This window comes from Herpailurus yagouaroundi, unplaced genomic scaffold (assembly GCF_014898765.1).
Source record: "Herpailurus yagouaroundi ecotype Mexico unplaced genomic scaffold, PumYag 188, whole genome shotgun sequence".
Lineage (NCBI taxonomy): Eukaryota > Metazoa > Chordata > Mammalia > Carnivora > Felidae > Herpailurus > Herpailurus yagouaroundi.
The window spans coordinates 18,783,998-18,800,128 of record NW_024412419.1 but is presented as its reverse complement, the minus strand read 5'-3'; the positions used below and the strand labels follow the sequence as shown (position 1 = coordinate 18,800,128).

General features: G+C 46.4%; 1 protein-coding gene across 4 annotated transcripts in view; it reads right to left on the bottom strand.

The window, feature by feature from the left end:
- The window catches only part of KLHL29 (kelch like family member 29), a 315,742-nt gene extending 299,617 nt beyond the window's left edge, over window positions 1-16,125 (bottom strand). For all 4 annotated transcript variants that reach the window (XM_040496160.1, XM_040496159.1, XM_040496161.1 and 1 more), the window contains exon 1: window positions 15,929-16,125. The gene's annotated coding sequence lies outside the window, so the exon portion shown is untranslated. The remainder of the gene's footprint in view (window positions 1-15,928) is intronic.
- Between the last annotated feature and the right edge of the window lie 6 nt (window positions 16,126-16,131).

The window sequence follows — 16,131 nt, the reverse complement described above, 5'->3', positions numbered from 1 at the left end:
CACACACACACACACACACACACACACACACACACACACACACACACTTTCTGGAGGGATGTGGGGAAGGTAAACATTCAGAAAATGCTTCCCTATCTTGCTTTCCAAACACACACACAGACACACACACACACACAGCGTTTCTTTTTCCCTTTCTCACTGCTTTTTGGATATGTAGCATCGTCGTCATCATCATCATCACCATCACCATCATCAAACTGTAAACCCCGTGGTCCAAGATCTGGTAATTGCAACCTTTTTGCTGGATGCAATTTACAGGTACAAGTGACCACTTGGGGGCATAGTTAGTGGAGAAGGCAGGCACCACATTCAACAAGGCAGGCTTTTAGGGTTTGAAGCCTGTTTCATCAGCTACCTTTAGAAAGCCACCCCTCTCCCCGCCGCCCCCCACCACCCCAGTCTTGGATCCTGCAGGAGCCACTGGATGGAACATAACCCTGACAGAATTGTTCACTTAAGGCGAGTCTGATATTCGCTGTGAGGGAGATGTTATATGGAATTATATGAAATGATTCAATTCCTTCCTCCCTATAAAGCTGGTTGTTGAAAAATTCCTTCCACATTATGGCTTGTCTTTTTCACATTTTCATCAGTGTTAGTGTGGGCATGGACACAATATTGCTCACTGTAGGGGTGGTGGGTGGCAAAAATTAACCTTATTAGTGTAGTTAAATTTCTTTCCCTCTGTTAGATGAATTTTTATTTTTCCCGTTATAAAAAATATGCTGATCATTTTAAAACTCCAGAGAATTTTAAAGTAGAAAAATGATCACTGTTAACATTATGGTATATTTTTAGCCTTTTTAATCTATGTTCTTTTTGGTTTTAAATACTTGACATCATAGTGCATATATAACATGTGCTTGATTTCCTTTAATTAACAAAATTTTCCTTCTTAATTAACAATTCTCTCAATATCCAAACTCATGGTAAAGTCACTTTAGAAGCTTTGTTCTCAATCCCCCAAAAAGTGTGTTGTATTTTTCTTTTTGGTTTCCTGATCAGAAGAAAGGCAAAGAACAGTTTTCATGCCACCATCTTGCCAACCCCACCCCAGTGCCCAAACACATACTCCAAGGATAGGTTTTCCCCAAGACAAACCAGGCTGTGAGGTTCGTAGCTAGGCAGAGGCGAAACATAAACCCAGGCTGGGGGAGAGACAGGAAAGAGAACTGGGAGGGAACAGACAATGCTTGGGAGCCAAATACAGGCTGGGCTTTCACTAAAGACCCCAAAGCCCAGAGATGGAAGATGAACACACAGTTTAGTGTCCTGGAAAAAAGTGTGTCTGGTATGTAGGAAAAAACATGGAACAAAGATCATTCTTTGTGGCTCAGATTTGGATGCATGGTTATTTCACACCCTGGTGAAGGGATCCCTTATTGAGCCACACATTTTAGGGAATAATCCCTACTTCCACATGACAATAACCAACACAGAGAGAATACTCCACAGGGTTTGCACTTTTGCACCCAGGAGAGCTTGAAATAGCACTAGATTCACAGGAAAGAACCCCTCACTTAGACCTGTTGCTCCCGCCCCTCCCCAAGCTGTTCATGATGCTTTTCCCACGTTCTAGGATTTGGGATTCCAGTTCCTGCTCTGCCCCTGACTGGCAAGGCTTAGATGTCATTTCCCTTCTATGGGGCTCGCTTGCTCAAACTGTGCAATGTGCTCCGCGCTGGTCTAGGCCCTTAGGGGTAAATCAACAAAGGTGAGGCAATCAGTCCCCCAGGGGCACACGGTCAGCTGGGGCTCCTATGAGGCGGTCACACGGACAATCCCTATGGGCAGGTGGCCTCTCCCAAGGAAGCCATACAGGGCAGGCAGGCTCTGAACTGGGCAGGGAGATGACCAAGCCTTGTAGAGAAGGAAGAGGGGGAGGGAACTGAGGCTGGCCTCAGCCGGGCCAGAGAACAGCTCCTTGGAACTCGCTGAGAGTCACTGTGTCAACAATGCACATTTCCTACTCCTGCAGCCACTTCAGGGACTCCGCTCTCTCAAAGAGCAGATCCTTCCTGCCGTCCAACCCATGGGCAGGCATGACTTGCTGAGATGGGCTCCACACTCCACTCCACCATCCTCACGGCCATCACAGGCTCATACACGCCCAGCCGTGCCACCAACATCTCTCAGAGGTGAACTCCATGCAATGCCTCCTTTACCTCCTATGCAAAGCCAAGTCAGGTCTTCCAAGCTTACTTTTCACAGGGGGAGCAGATCTGTTATCTGTATTGGGCTTGTGAGCTTTTGGACCTGGGCCAGGGGCTGGGGATAGACAGACTGAGGCTCCGGAGTGGAGGGAGGGAGACCACAGCAAATATGCTTGCCCTTGTAGGTCCTCCAAATTCTTGCTCCTCGGGGCTTCCCAGTGACTCTGCCCTTCCCCACCCCCCACCCTGTGTCACCACAGCTCTCCAGCAAAGAGCTACAGTTCAGACCTTACCCCCACACTCTCCACTTGCATCGTCTGCGTCTTGAGATGAGGCACTGCCCAGGAATGTGGAAATTAGGGAAACAACGGAACTGAGCTTTCATACAGATGAATTCTGTCTGAGTTCCTGGAAGGCAGGAATTTCCCTCCCACTCCTAATTTCCTATAAGCCCGATACAGGCAGAACAGAGGGCAGCAAAGCTATTATTAGTGTCATTACATGAGGTAGCTATGTTCCAAGAGACGAAGTAAGATCCCACCATTTCTAGGAGGCCCTGCTGGGATGCTGAGGCCGGATCTACCTGGCAGTGAAGCCCACGGCTCTTCAGCATAAGGCCTCACTTCTTCATGACAGGAGACACTGCCCAGAACTATGTAAAAAAGAGACACTGACTTCAGAGTCAGGCTATAGATTCGCTGGAGAATGGGCAGCAGAGAGGGCAAAGTCACTGTAAGGAGAGACTAGCTGATGCTTCAGTCTCAGACTAAAGGTGTTAACGTGGCTGCTGAAAGAACATGTTAACGGGGCCAGAGGCTCCAAACCAGAGGAAGGGGCCAGGCTGGGAACTGGCCACGCCAGTCATGCCCTGAGAAGAGGGTGCTCTGCCCCCACACTCTGCCCCACAGGCATCCAGTCACTTCTGCAGGTGGCCACCTGAGCTGGGGATGGTACTGTCACAGCCCAGGGACACTGACTTTTAAGGCCACCCACCAACCTTCTGCCAAGCAGCCTCTTGATATTTAGCTTCCCGGTGATGTACCTTCAGGGGAGAAATCAGCTCAGTGGCTATCTTATTTCTAGTGTAAATCACCAAAATGCCATCACCTAGAGACTGTTGAACTCTGGGTATGCTGCCGGTCAAGTTGGAAAACCCCAAGCGTGGAGAACTTGTATGGTAACCCCAACCTGTGGAGACACCCTCAACTGGCTGACTAAAATCCTCACCTGCTGGTGGGTGTCTCCAAACATGGGGCCACATGATGTCTATCCATAGGAGAACGGACACGCGGCAAACTGTGGTACCGCCATGGAATGCTACTTAACAATAAAGAATGACCTACAGAGACACGTGTCAACATGGATAAGTGGCACACGGTATGCCGAGTGAAACCAGCTGGGCACAGAAAGAGAACACAGTGTATGTTTCTGTTTCTATAAAAGTCAACAGCAGGCAAAGCTAATCTATGGTGAGTGACATCAGAAGGCAGTTGGAGAGCAGAAGGGGGATGGCTTGGAGAGGGGCACAGGGAACCTTCTGGGGTGATGGAAATGTTTTAGATCTTGTTTCGAACAGTAGCCACGCAGGTATATACAATTACTGACACTTGCAGAAATGCACATTTAAGATCTGTGGACTTGATTGTATTGGCCTCAACTATTGTACTTCAAAAAACAAAAAAAGTAAAAACAATGTGAAACCACAGGGCTGAGGACACAGCAAGTGCTCTCAATAAAAGCTACTGCACTGCTAAAATACATGCCTCCCGCCACTGCCCGGGCAAACTGTTTCAAGAATTTATTAGGAGAACCAGTTTGGAATATGTTTTTTGAGAAGGCTGTTTTTTTTTTTTTTTTTTTTTTTTATTGTGGCTAAAATACATAAAATTTACCATCTTAACCATTTAAGTGTACAGTCCATCGTCATTAAGTATATTCACATTGTTGTGCAGCCAATACCCACCATTCATCTCCAGAACTTTTTCATCTTTCCAAACTGAAAGTCTGTACCCATTAAAAAGAAATCCCCATTCCCCTCCCCTCCCAGCCCCTGGCAGCTACAATCCTACTTTCTGTCCATATGGATCTGACTACTCTAGGCACTGCATATATGGGGATTCATACAATATTTGTCCTTTTGTGACTGGCTTATTTCACTTAGCACAAGGTCTTCAAATCTATCCATGTCATAGTGTATGTCAGAATTTCCTTTCCTTTCAAGGCTGCATAATATTCCGATGTATGTACAATCCACCTTTGATGTATCCATTCACCTGTTGATGGACACCTGGGTTGCTTCCAACTTTTGGCTATTGTGAATAATGCTGCGACGAACATGGGTGTATAAATATCTATTTGAGTCCTTGCTTTTCCCTTCTTTTAGGTATATACCCACAGAAATTGCTGAATCATACGGGAATTGTATGTTTAATTTTTTGAGGAAATGCCACATGGTTTCCATAGCGGTTCTGCCATTTTGCATTCCCACCAACAGTGCATAAGGTTTCCAATTTTTCCACAACTCCACCAGCAATTGTTATTTTCTGTTTTTTAAAAAAGCTTTATAATAGTCCTCCTAATGGATGTGAAGTGGTATCTTCACTATGGTTTTGATTTGCATTATCCTAATTATCGGTGATGTTGAACATCTTTTCATGTGCTTATTTAGCCACTGGTCTTTCTTCTTTGGAGAAATGTCCTTTCAAGCCCTTTGCCCATTATTTAATCAGGCTGTTTGCTGTTGAGTCGAAAGTAAATAAGATTTAATGGTAACTCCGCGCAGGTCTGAGAACCCAGTCTTGCCCTCCCCACTGTCATAAGCTCAGTCCCCAGATGTCAACCTCACATCCCTTATACCTAACTCACCCCCTCCCACCCCCCCGCCATGGGTCACATGGAACACAGGAGCAAAGAGTTAGGATAAGCAACTTGCCTTCCCCCTTTTCCTAGGACCGAGGAGACCATCACTGGCTCAGGTGTCTATTCCAGATATCAAAACATGTTTCTGAAGTCCCGATGTCCCGGGAGGCGTATCCGAAATAAAAACAGCTGACAGTTAGAGCTGGCTCTCGAACTGTGACTTGACAGTTCAGTGAGTGCCTGCCCCAGCCCTGCAGCCTCCACTAGGAGTCTGCACCAACAAAGATAGCTTTTTGTGGTTTCTGCAGAATCTAGGAGAGAAGGCTTAAATTTGTAGGTTGAGAACGTGAGCGGGGCAGGAATGTCCTTCTCACTCCGGGATGTGAGGGAGACAGCATGGGAAGAGGCAGGGCTGTCGTCTAGAAACCTAGGGCCGGAGCCCTCACCACAGGATGATGGTTTGTGTGGTCTATGTCAGCAAAGCAGAAGCCTGAGCTGCTTCCCTCCTGGTCTCTCCACGGCCACCTGTAACCTTCCCTGCATGTCCCAGTTATAGGCGCCTTCCGTGTTGTACAGCCCACATCCATGGATCTCTGCACGGCCAGCCTTCTCCCCAATGGGTCTCAGAACATGACCTGTCAGATACCTGGGGCCAGGGAGGAAATGTCCCTTCCAGTCACGAGGGAGGTAGTGCTTCATAGAGAGGAAAAAAGTGACTTCCATGATGCACGGTTCCCATGAAAATAATTGTTCTCCTCTCGGGGTGGGGAAGGAGGAAATTTTAAATCTTAATGCGAAAAGCAGTTTCCCCATGGCTCATGAAGCAATCCAGGTGTTTCTTTGCAATGCATTGCCATAGATTGGTAGATTGAGATGCTCTGGCTCTTTCACTTGGCACATCTAGGCTTCTGCAAGAAGTATGTTCCTTTCACAGTTTGAATATTACTCAAGTTTTGATGATTAAAGCTGGTTGGAACAGCATGAACCGAATAGATTACAGCACTCTATTTACAGCAGACTCTTCGCTAGCAAGATCAGCCAGACACACGTGCTGCACGCAGCCTCTGCATCTCAGCAGCCTGGCTTCCCAATGCGGTACTTACACTTCCCAAATTCTGTGGTGCTCTTTGCTTTGGGTTCAGAAAGCCAGACTCAGAGCATGGGCATCTTATATTTCTTCACATCAACCAAATAAGCGAAATTAATGGGAAAATAACCTGCCCATATCTCAAGAGGTCAAAATCGTGCAGAAATGCAACGAAATGACCTCAAGATCGACATGGGTATGAGCTCGTTCTCACTCAGCATCGGGGAGATGGACAGGGGATGCACATGAACCCCGAGCAGGCGCCCCTCATTACGGCCCACCCAGAATGGCAATCCTATTCTGGACAGGACACACCAGGCAGGTGCCCCCACCAAGGTGAGCACTGCTGCACTGGCCAGAATTCAGTCTGCTTGTTATCCTGAAGGTAGAGAAGTTGGTCTCATTGATGAGGGATTCTAGACGGGAGCTTTAGAAAATCACCGCACAGGATTTGGCAAGACAACCATACTTGGGCTTCCATGCTGCACTCTACACCCATCTGTGATGAAGGACCAGGTTTGGGGGTTTTGTTGGTATCCTGAATCCATTAAAACCATACTGTGGTCCTGGCACATATGGCTAGACCACAGCTCACACCACATAGCACTCTCTGGGCAACTTATGTGGGAGTCTGACCGGGCCCAAACTGGTCTGTCTGTACCTTGTTGAATAAGCCTCAGAATCATGCTCGTGGCTGTCAAGGCGATGTCAAATGCAACATAAGTTTCTAAACGCTAACTTCCAATTTATCTTGTTGCACACTGGTAACAGTCTGAGGACTAGGCCCAAAGTGGCACTGCTTTCTACTCCTCTCTCCTGGCTTGGAGAGCCTGGCCAATGGCAGCAGTAGCCAACCCATGTGGTTAGGCAGAACTGAATGGACCTCCACAGCAGCACTCATGATCAGGTTACTTCTCCTTTGGTCTGTCTCCCAGAACTTCCCAGGAAATTCCTGGCCTGGATCACTCGTTGACCTTACTGTACCTGCTTTCTATATGCTCCATGAGAAGCCATAAGCTTCTGTGTTAGTCTGGGAGTTCTCCTCGTTGGGACCTTGTCTCAGGGTGTCTAATAGGGAGAACCCAACATTGGCTAAGGTCCGAGGCTGAAAGACAAAGATGGTCCTTGCCCTCTGGGGGACCATGATGCCCAAGACGAACCCAGCAATAACCATTTGTTCATGTGATCTGGAGCAGAACCCAAGCCATCCGTAGACACAGACAGCACTTGTGACATGCTGGGCACTGTTCTAGGCACTTTGTAAACGGGAACTCATGTAATTCTCAGATGTTCGCTTCTGGTACGTTTAAGTCAGCGCCCCTTAAGAAGCCTCTGGCCATGAAGAAAAGTGATCAGTCAGACCCAAGCCTTCAAGATAACTCAGAATCAAATGGTGATGGCAGCACGTTTAAGTGTGAAGATATCTGCAATCATATCGGTGGGCCTCTGTGTCTTTGAGTTTATTGCAGGCCTTCAAAGAAAATTAGCTGGACCTCAACTTATCACACCAGCCACGGCAATCAGTGAGCAATGAGGCTAAATGTGTAATTACTGTGTTATTTTAATTAGCAATTTATATTCTGTATGAAAGGGGATATTGGCTCCCTTCCTTTTGCAGAGGTTGGCAGTTGTTGGCAGGCCAGACTTGTTCATCCCTTTAACCCATCCAGCACCGTGTTTGTCGCTCTGACCTCTGGCAAACGCTCTGTGTCTCTAGAACTCATCTGCAAAATGGGAATAATGCCGCCGTGTCAGCCGGTGAGCAACGAGTGAGATGCCACGGGAAAGGAGCGGGTCCTTCCACTGCGCCTGCTCAGTAAATAGTTACTGAGCCTGCACTCATTTAGAAGCTCCAGCAGCTGAATATCTATCATTAAAGTTCCTCCAGAGGCTCAGTTCAGTTGCAGTTTTGCTCCACGAGCAAACGCGCAAAGCTGATGGGTGAAAAAGAGACGGTAAAAAAGGAAGTGTATTCAAACCCCGGTTTCACGGTCCCCTGCCACCTCTCAGTGTCGCTAAACATCCAACAGGAAAACAGGGCCGATCCGGCAACAGTTAGCTCTCTAATTTGGCCTAAGCCTTTGACTAGGTTTTGCTTTTTCACATGACAGAAAGAGTCCTCTGGTCTGTTCTTGCCTCACTGCCTCTGCCCTGACCCTGCTGCTCAGAGCTTTGCGGGGAGGCTTGACAAAAAAGAAAGCCTCATGCCTGATTTTACCTTTAGGGTGGAAACCAGCCCAGGAGCGAGGATGGGGGAGGTGTGGAGCTAGACAGGCAGGTGCACAGGAGTGGCCTGCACCAACCCATTGCCCTCTGCAGTCCAGCCCTTCCCTGGCACTTCCTGTGTGGTCACTTAGTTACAGGTTTGATCACAGACACCGAAACCATGCTTTTCTTGTGGTGAATTTCAAACTGGTGGAGCCTTCCTCAGCTGAACGAGGTTTGGAATAGTTAAAGTAAGGAGCAGACATAGCTTTGTAGTGTCTGTTCCAAGCTCTAGTCACATCCTCTACCCATCTCCCCCTTCCCTCCCAAAAAAACGAACCTGAAGAATAAAAAAAATAGGAATTTCTAGCTGTACTATTTTTCTTTAAAACAATGCTTATTTTAAATTAAAAAATCTGGTGGGGATAACACCTTGCAAATATGATACAAAGAATGGACTTTGTGTCAACTCTCAAAAGTGCCAAATAGATTCAAGTTATCATGGGAATGAAGAAGCTCCAAGAAAATTAGTCTTCAAAGTCTCAAGTCATAAATCCTAGAAGATTCCATTTAGATTAGTTGGAATTCATCAACAAGCATATTTAATAGATATGTGCCCAAATATAGCATCTGAAATTCCACACAATGGACAACCATGAAGATATAACTGCATAGCCACTGAGTAAAAAGAAAATCCAAAAGTAGGCTTCGATGTCTATCACCTGACACCTTCTCTGGGAATAAATTTATGCAGACAAACATTTTCACTCTGAAGTTTTGTGCCTAGCACTGTGTTAGGCACTGGGATTCAAAAGTGAACAAATCCTAGATCAGTCTTTAGTGCAGATACATCCAGAAGGATGTATCTTGAATTCTTTGTACATCATTTCTGTTCTTCAATTTGCTATTTATTTATTCCACTGTCTTAATACAGAAACAGATGCCATTCAAGCATCCAGAAGTTTTCTCTTTAGCATTCCAGGAACTAGAGTAAATGGAAGCAGGTGGGCAAATATAAAAGTACCGTGAATGTTGGTCAGCCCTGGTTAATATTCTTATTTAAGCTCACATTCCTTCTAACAGAATTATTTTATTTAAAATGTTAATTAGCACAGGGGCGCTTGGGTGGTTCAGTCAGTTAAGTGTCCGACTTGGGCTCAGATCATGATCTCCTGGTTCATGAGTTCAAGCCCCGCTTGGGGCTCTGTGCTGACAGCTCAGAGCCTGGAGCCTGCTTCGGATTTTGTGTCTCCCTCTCTCTGCCCTTCCCCTAACTCACACTCTGTCTCTCTCTCTTTCAAAAATAAACAAACACTAAAAAAAAAAAATGCAGAAAATAAAATGTTAATTAGCACAGACAACACAGTACCTGGCAAATAAAAGGCAGTGTGAGGTAGTGCAAATGCACTGAGACCCAGTCTAGAGGATCAGAAACACATACACACACATGGAAAAGACAAGACAAAACAGAGTGGTAGCTGATGGATCTGGGTACAAACAGCTGTACAGCGTGGCTAGATTTGTGGTCTCGGGCCAGCTGATTACCTTTCTGAGCCTCATCTTCATTTGTAAAATGTGGATAATCCCTACCTTGCAGAGCTGATATGGGGATTAGAAATAATATATGTAAAGTACTAAAATATAGTGGGCAATCATAACTGGAAGCTATTATTATTATATTATTGGCATTTGTTATAGGTTTGATGATTGAATAATAGGTAAATTAGCTGACCTCTAAAATCCATGTCAACTCTAAAATTATGATACTAAAAAATGGAATTAAAAGTTCATATATCAAATCCACTTAAAGATATTTTTAACCATTTTAATTGTGATGCAAATCTCTATGCTTTTCAAAGTAAGTCCTGATAATGAGACTCATAAGAGTACAATATATATACACACCGCGGTGTACCATGAAAACAGTCATGGTCAAGTTTAGCAGGATGAGTATCTACGGCTTCTGAGGTCTCCAGGGGTTGCTGCTGCCAATTCTACTTCGCCTAAGCTCTCCTTTTGAGAACACTTCTCTAGGCCAGACACTGGGATGCACGTTTGACTGGGGTAATCTTGGCCACGATGATTCCCTTCATCTTCAAAAGACAGAACGGAAGCTTACTGAGATTAAGGATCGTTCCAAGGTCACACAGCTAGGAGGCAGCAGGGAGTGGACTTCAATTTTGACTCTAAGCCCTTGTCTTTACCCACTCTGCAATGTTGCTGCAACTCAGACAAGCCCTAAAAGCTAAACATAAGAGATTCGAGAGACTTGCCAGGAAATGTACACACAGAGAAGGAAGAAATTTCAGTCACATCTACTGCATTCTTTATTTGACTCTATTCTGTTGTCTGCATTCTCACCAAGTCTCTTAAAGAGAAGATCAGTATAGGGGCGACTGGGTGGCTCAGTTGGTTAAGCACCCGACTTGGGCTCAGGTCATGATCTTGTGGTTGGTGAATTTGAGCCCACAGCTCAAACCACAGCTCAGAGTTTGAGTCTGAGCTCTGTGCTGACAGCTCAGAGCCTGGAGCCTGCTTTGGATTCTGTGTCTTCCTCTCTCTCTGCCTGTCCCCTGCTCACGCTCTATCTCTCCATCTCTCTCAAAAATAAATAAACATTAAAAAATTAAAAAAAAAAGAGATCAGTGTAATATATTAGTGTAAAAAGTGGTAGAATACAGCTATCCTTCCTCTCGGTAAATATCCAAAAGAATTGAAAGCAGGATCTCAAAGAACTATTTCTACACCCATAGACATATATTGGAAGATTCCACTTACATGAAGTATCTAAAGTAGTCAAATTTATAGAAACAGAAAGTAGAATGGTGGTTGCCAGGGACTGGGAAAGGGGGAAACGGGCAGTAGATGTTTAAGGGGTAGAAGGTTTCAGTTTTGCATGATGAGAACATTCTGGATATCCATTGCACAACAATGTGGATACTAATACTACAGAACTAAACACTTAAAAGGTAAAGATGGTAAATCTTACGGTATGTGTTTTTTTAACCAAATTTTTTAAAAAAAGAAAGAAAAGTGGCAGAATATATATTTGTATATATGTAAGTATATATGTTTTTATATATATTTATGTATATGTGTATGTGTATCCTTAAAAGAGTTAATGGTTTAAAATTTTCAAAACCCTATAAATAATTATAAAAACTGATACCTGTGGGGCCAATAGCAGCCTTTGAATGTCTGGGGAGCTGAACTCTTTCTTGGCCCAAACCCGATGCCCTGCCCTAACAGTGCTCAACTGTTCTGTTCTAGCTTCTGAATCACTACCTGCTACCCCAGAATACCAAGAATCTATGAACTGTCTGAATTTCATGCAGATATCCTCTCCCAAGGGAAATGAGAACTCTTCCCCTTCCCACCCTAAAGGTGGAAATGCCCCAAGACAATTAAGTTCATTTCACGAATAGCTGTGTTGCTAATGATCAACTTGCCTCACCTTCATTTGCAGCTCCAATTTCCCTGTTTTCAAAGTGATTTCTTTGAAGAAAGTACAGACTACCTTCCTGACCTAGGACTTTGGGAAAATAAGCGTGTAGCTGTGATAGGAAGAACCACAGGATTTGCTTTTAGAGCGGTCCTGATCTCTGGTCATTTTTGATACAACAGAGAGATAAAGAATTCTGACTCACTTTTCCTTCTTAACCAAAATTATTCAGACCATTTCTATGGTAAAATTTACTTCAGATGAAGTACTCTCCAGTGATTAGGTCATCCAATTTTTGTAGCATATTGGGAAATGACCCTCAATTTCCTGAGTATAGCAAATGGCCATCTACTGCACAAACTGCAAATATTCTCCTGGTTTCTAAACAATTTGGGTCTCCATGTGATTTATCTGTTCACAAAGAGATTTCTTATCCTCCAGTCATCTGACATGGTTTCTGCCTTGGTTTATCTTCACCTGTCACAACCTATGGCTGGATTTCTTACTTATGGTGTTTCTTCCTCCCCCTACCCCCAAGTAGGCATTTAGTTGACCGATTATAGAATCACAAGGTTGGTTATAATTCCGTTTCTCCATCTGACTTTGAACTTAAGTGTTCCAATTACTTCGCTTGATCCTAATAAGTCAGTAGCGTGCTAATGCTTGCCTTGATATTTCTGAAATATACAGGGTGTGATTAGCATGGGACTGCATCATTAGAAAGCAAAATGAAAGCGGGTGAGCAAAATCATGGCTCGCATTTAAGCAAAGCTGCCTGTTCAGTGAACTCACAATGTTACAATGATCCTAGGGACACTATATGCTATAACTAAATGTATATTGTATTTGGAAAAATCCTCTGACACTCTGGAGCCGTCTGTCTTTTGCTACTACTAGAAAAGATCCTAGAAGGATCGGCCTGGCCCAATATACAAACTTCAGAAGTCTGTTTAAGCATATATAGCTGAAGACATAAAGAATCCTTAAACCATAATAGGGTAGGGAAAAAAATAAAATGAAGAAGGAAAGAAGGAAGGAAGGAAGGAAGGAAGGAAGGAAGGAAGGAAGGAAGGAAGGAAAATCTTTAGTCAATTCTGCTGGATTGTACTAATATGTGGGGGCCATAAAACAAGAAAGCTTTATGGTAAGCCTGTTGGAAGAAAAAAAAATACCCATGCATACACACATATCAAATGGGATGCTAAAAAACTACACTAGCATCAGTGGTGCTGAGGCTATTAAAATTTTTTAATCCCTTTATATCTGTGTATAACCAGGAATAGTATAAACTTTTGGAAACTAGCAGGAAAAAAAAGGAACCAGTTTAAACTGGGAATGATATACAGCCAAATCAATTGATAAATGAAAGAAAAAAAAGATCGCACAACTGAAATTGATGCCAAAGATTTATAAGGTTGACTAAATAAACAAAAATGGAATGGATCACCATGGAAATGCATGAATATTGAAATAGGCAAGATTTGAATAGACTAATGATACGCCTCACTTAGACTGACAGGTGTTGATAACAACTCTGACACTCAATCCACACCAACATCCACACTTCTAACATGTTTATTCCTAGAAAACAGGAGCTGATTTAAAGGTTCCTTTGGTAAGAGCTTCTACAAAAAATACATTTTCTAAATCTTAAAGAGACTAACTCAATTCTCATCTACTTGAAAAACAAAAAAGGGTTTTATCTATTTGCTTTCTGGATATGAGGAGCTGCAGTTAGCAGAAGTCATTCTCTTGGGCTCCAGTCTTTGTTCCAAGAAACCTCTCACAAAACTGAATTCTCGCTCTGGCTTATCTCCCACACTGAGTACTTGAAGTATGACCACCACTCATTAGAAACATAATTAAAAAGACACAACACTAGATCCCCCCCCCCCCCAGCACATACAGATGAAAACCAATAATCCTTAATCTATTTGTTACCATAGCTACCATAGGATTTTTTTTTTTTTAATTTCAGTACAACTCTAGGTATTTCGTTTGGATTGTTGCTTGTAAATGAAAGTTGGAGACCTATAAATTTCTGTTAACTGTGTAGAAATGGGGAGACAGAAGAAAATGTTTCTCTTAATCACAATTATGGTTTATAAGATGCTTGTAAAGTTACTAAAATTGGTTAAATGCATCAGCCCATAAACCAATTTAAATGTCATTAAATTCATATAGAGTTTAAGGACACATATGCTAGTAATTCCCTTATTTACAGCAGGATGATAAATCAAGTGCACTCAGAACAATGCATGGGACAGAGACTATTCATCAGTGGCATACAGCTCCATACATGTAGAAACACCTAGACTATGTGACCACTCATATACACGCATATCAACCAGCCTTTAAAAGTATTCACCTGTGCATTACAGGGCAACGATTTCACCAGGTGCCAGGATGAGCAATCTGTAAAATTGTTCATCATCCCCCTAAGAGTGAAAAAAGTTACCTTTACACTCCCCCAATATCATTTTTTAAAACATCAGGAATGAAGTGGACGAATTAAATCTGCCATTCATCCTAAACCGAAATAATTCCTTAAATCTGCTCTCCTAGGGCTGAGCTGGACAGAAGACCACACAGCAAGGGGAGGAACTCTGTAGGGACCAGACAGATGACTTTAAAGAGACTGAAATTAGGGTAAATACAGCTGTAACCAGGACAGATCTGTCACTGCAAGAGGTGTCCAAATCCCGGCGAGGCTCGGCTGATGAGAGGCTGGAGCCTGTATCAGTGGAGCCTGACTGTCCCTGAGCTGACGAAGTGGAAGTTTCGCGGGCAGAAGCAGCAAGGCGTCCTCAACGGTCCGGTCCCTCCAGCGCCGAGGTCTCGCCTAATACTACATAAATACCTGCGTCCACGATTCGCCCCGGGCGCGCCGCGGCGCCAGCACCGTAGGGCAGGGGAGCGTTTGCAGAGCAGCAGGGATGGTAAAGGCGGCGGCTCCTTACCCATCAGCATCCCCAGAGACCCGCCAACTGACCCCGCCTGCGATTGGGTTCCAGAGCCCAGGAAAGACAACTGGCTTCTCGACTGGTGGACCCAGGCATCCGAGACTTGCTCTCTGAGCCCACCCCTCCTCGGTGACGGTTGGACGCAGGCAGGCAGCGCGTCCCCGCCTTCCCCAGCCAACGCAGACCCGACCTGCCCCCGGAGCAGCCTCGGACCTGCCCCGGCTCTCGGGCCCCGGGCGAGTGCGCCCCTCCCTCGGGGCCCGGGGCCCGCGCTGCCCAGCGCCCGCACCCGCGCGGCTACCGCAGAAAACCCTCGCGCTCTCGGCCCGCTCCAGGCCACGGAGACACGGACGTGAGCCCTCGGCCACCCTGCACCCCCGCCGGGGTCGGGGCGCGCGTCCACACTCCCACATTGCACACCTCGGGGTCCACACTATCCCACACATAAACAACCCCTCCCCACCCTACACCACGTCCTCGTCCCTTCACCATCCCCGTGGGCTCTCTTTTCGGCGCCCCCCAAAAACGCTGGCACCCATAAGGTGTTAAGGGAAGGGGGGTCACAACAAGGTCTGTGCGGGTTCCCTCCTCATGGTTTTTCAAGCTCCTCCACCTCGAAAGTTACTTCGGATGGAGTGAAGAGACCTGGTCCCCAAATGCGGGGTCTGCGGACGCGAATCGGCAAAACCCCAACCCGGCTTCCGGCTGCACAGAAGCGCGCGCCTCCCCAAAGGGCACGGCGCGCGGCCGCCCCCGGGGTCCAGTCCTTCGGTGCCTCCTCCTGGCCCCCAGCCCGGCGCGGGCCCTGGGCCGCTCTGGGGAGGTGGCCTGGAGAGGAACGCGCACTGCCGGGCCCAGCCAGGAGGGTGCCGCGGCCGGGGTCACACTTGCCTCCAGCACCCCCGACCATCGCGACATTGGCCCTGGGCAGCCCCAGCGCATACACACCCGGGGGCAGGAAGTTTTTTTTTCCCCTCTTTCCCCCCTTGGAGCAGCGCAGGCGCAAGGGCTCCTGCAGCCTTGCGAGTCCAGACGCGGGAGGCTCCTGCCGCCGCAGCCGCCGCCGCCGCCGCCGCGGGAGCCGAGCCCAGCGTTCCGGGTTCTCGGGCCCCGCTCCCAAGCCCGGCCCGGCCCCGCGCAGCCTCCAGGACCCAGGGTCCCCGGCGCCGCATCCTTGGCGCCCTAGCCTGGCTCTTACCTCCGGCCGCGCCGCTCCGGCCCCGGCCCGACGCGCAGAGAGCCGGGGGTCGCGGGTGGGCGCAGGAGTGCTAATGGATAGGGGACGGCGCCGGCGGGTAGCGGTAGCTGGGGCCGCTCGGGTCCTGGCCGGGAGAAACGGATCCAGGTCCACCTCCTCGCGTTCCTGCTCTCCGTCGTCTCCCCCTTTTCCTTCTCCTCCTC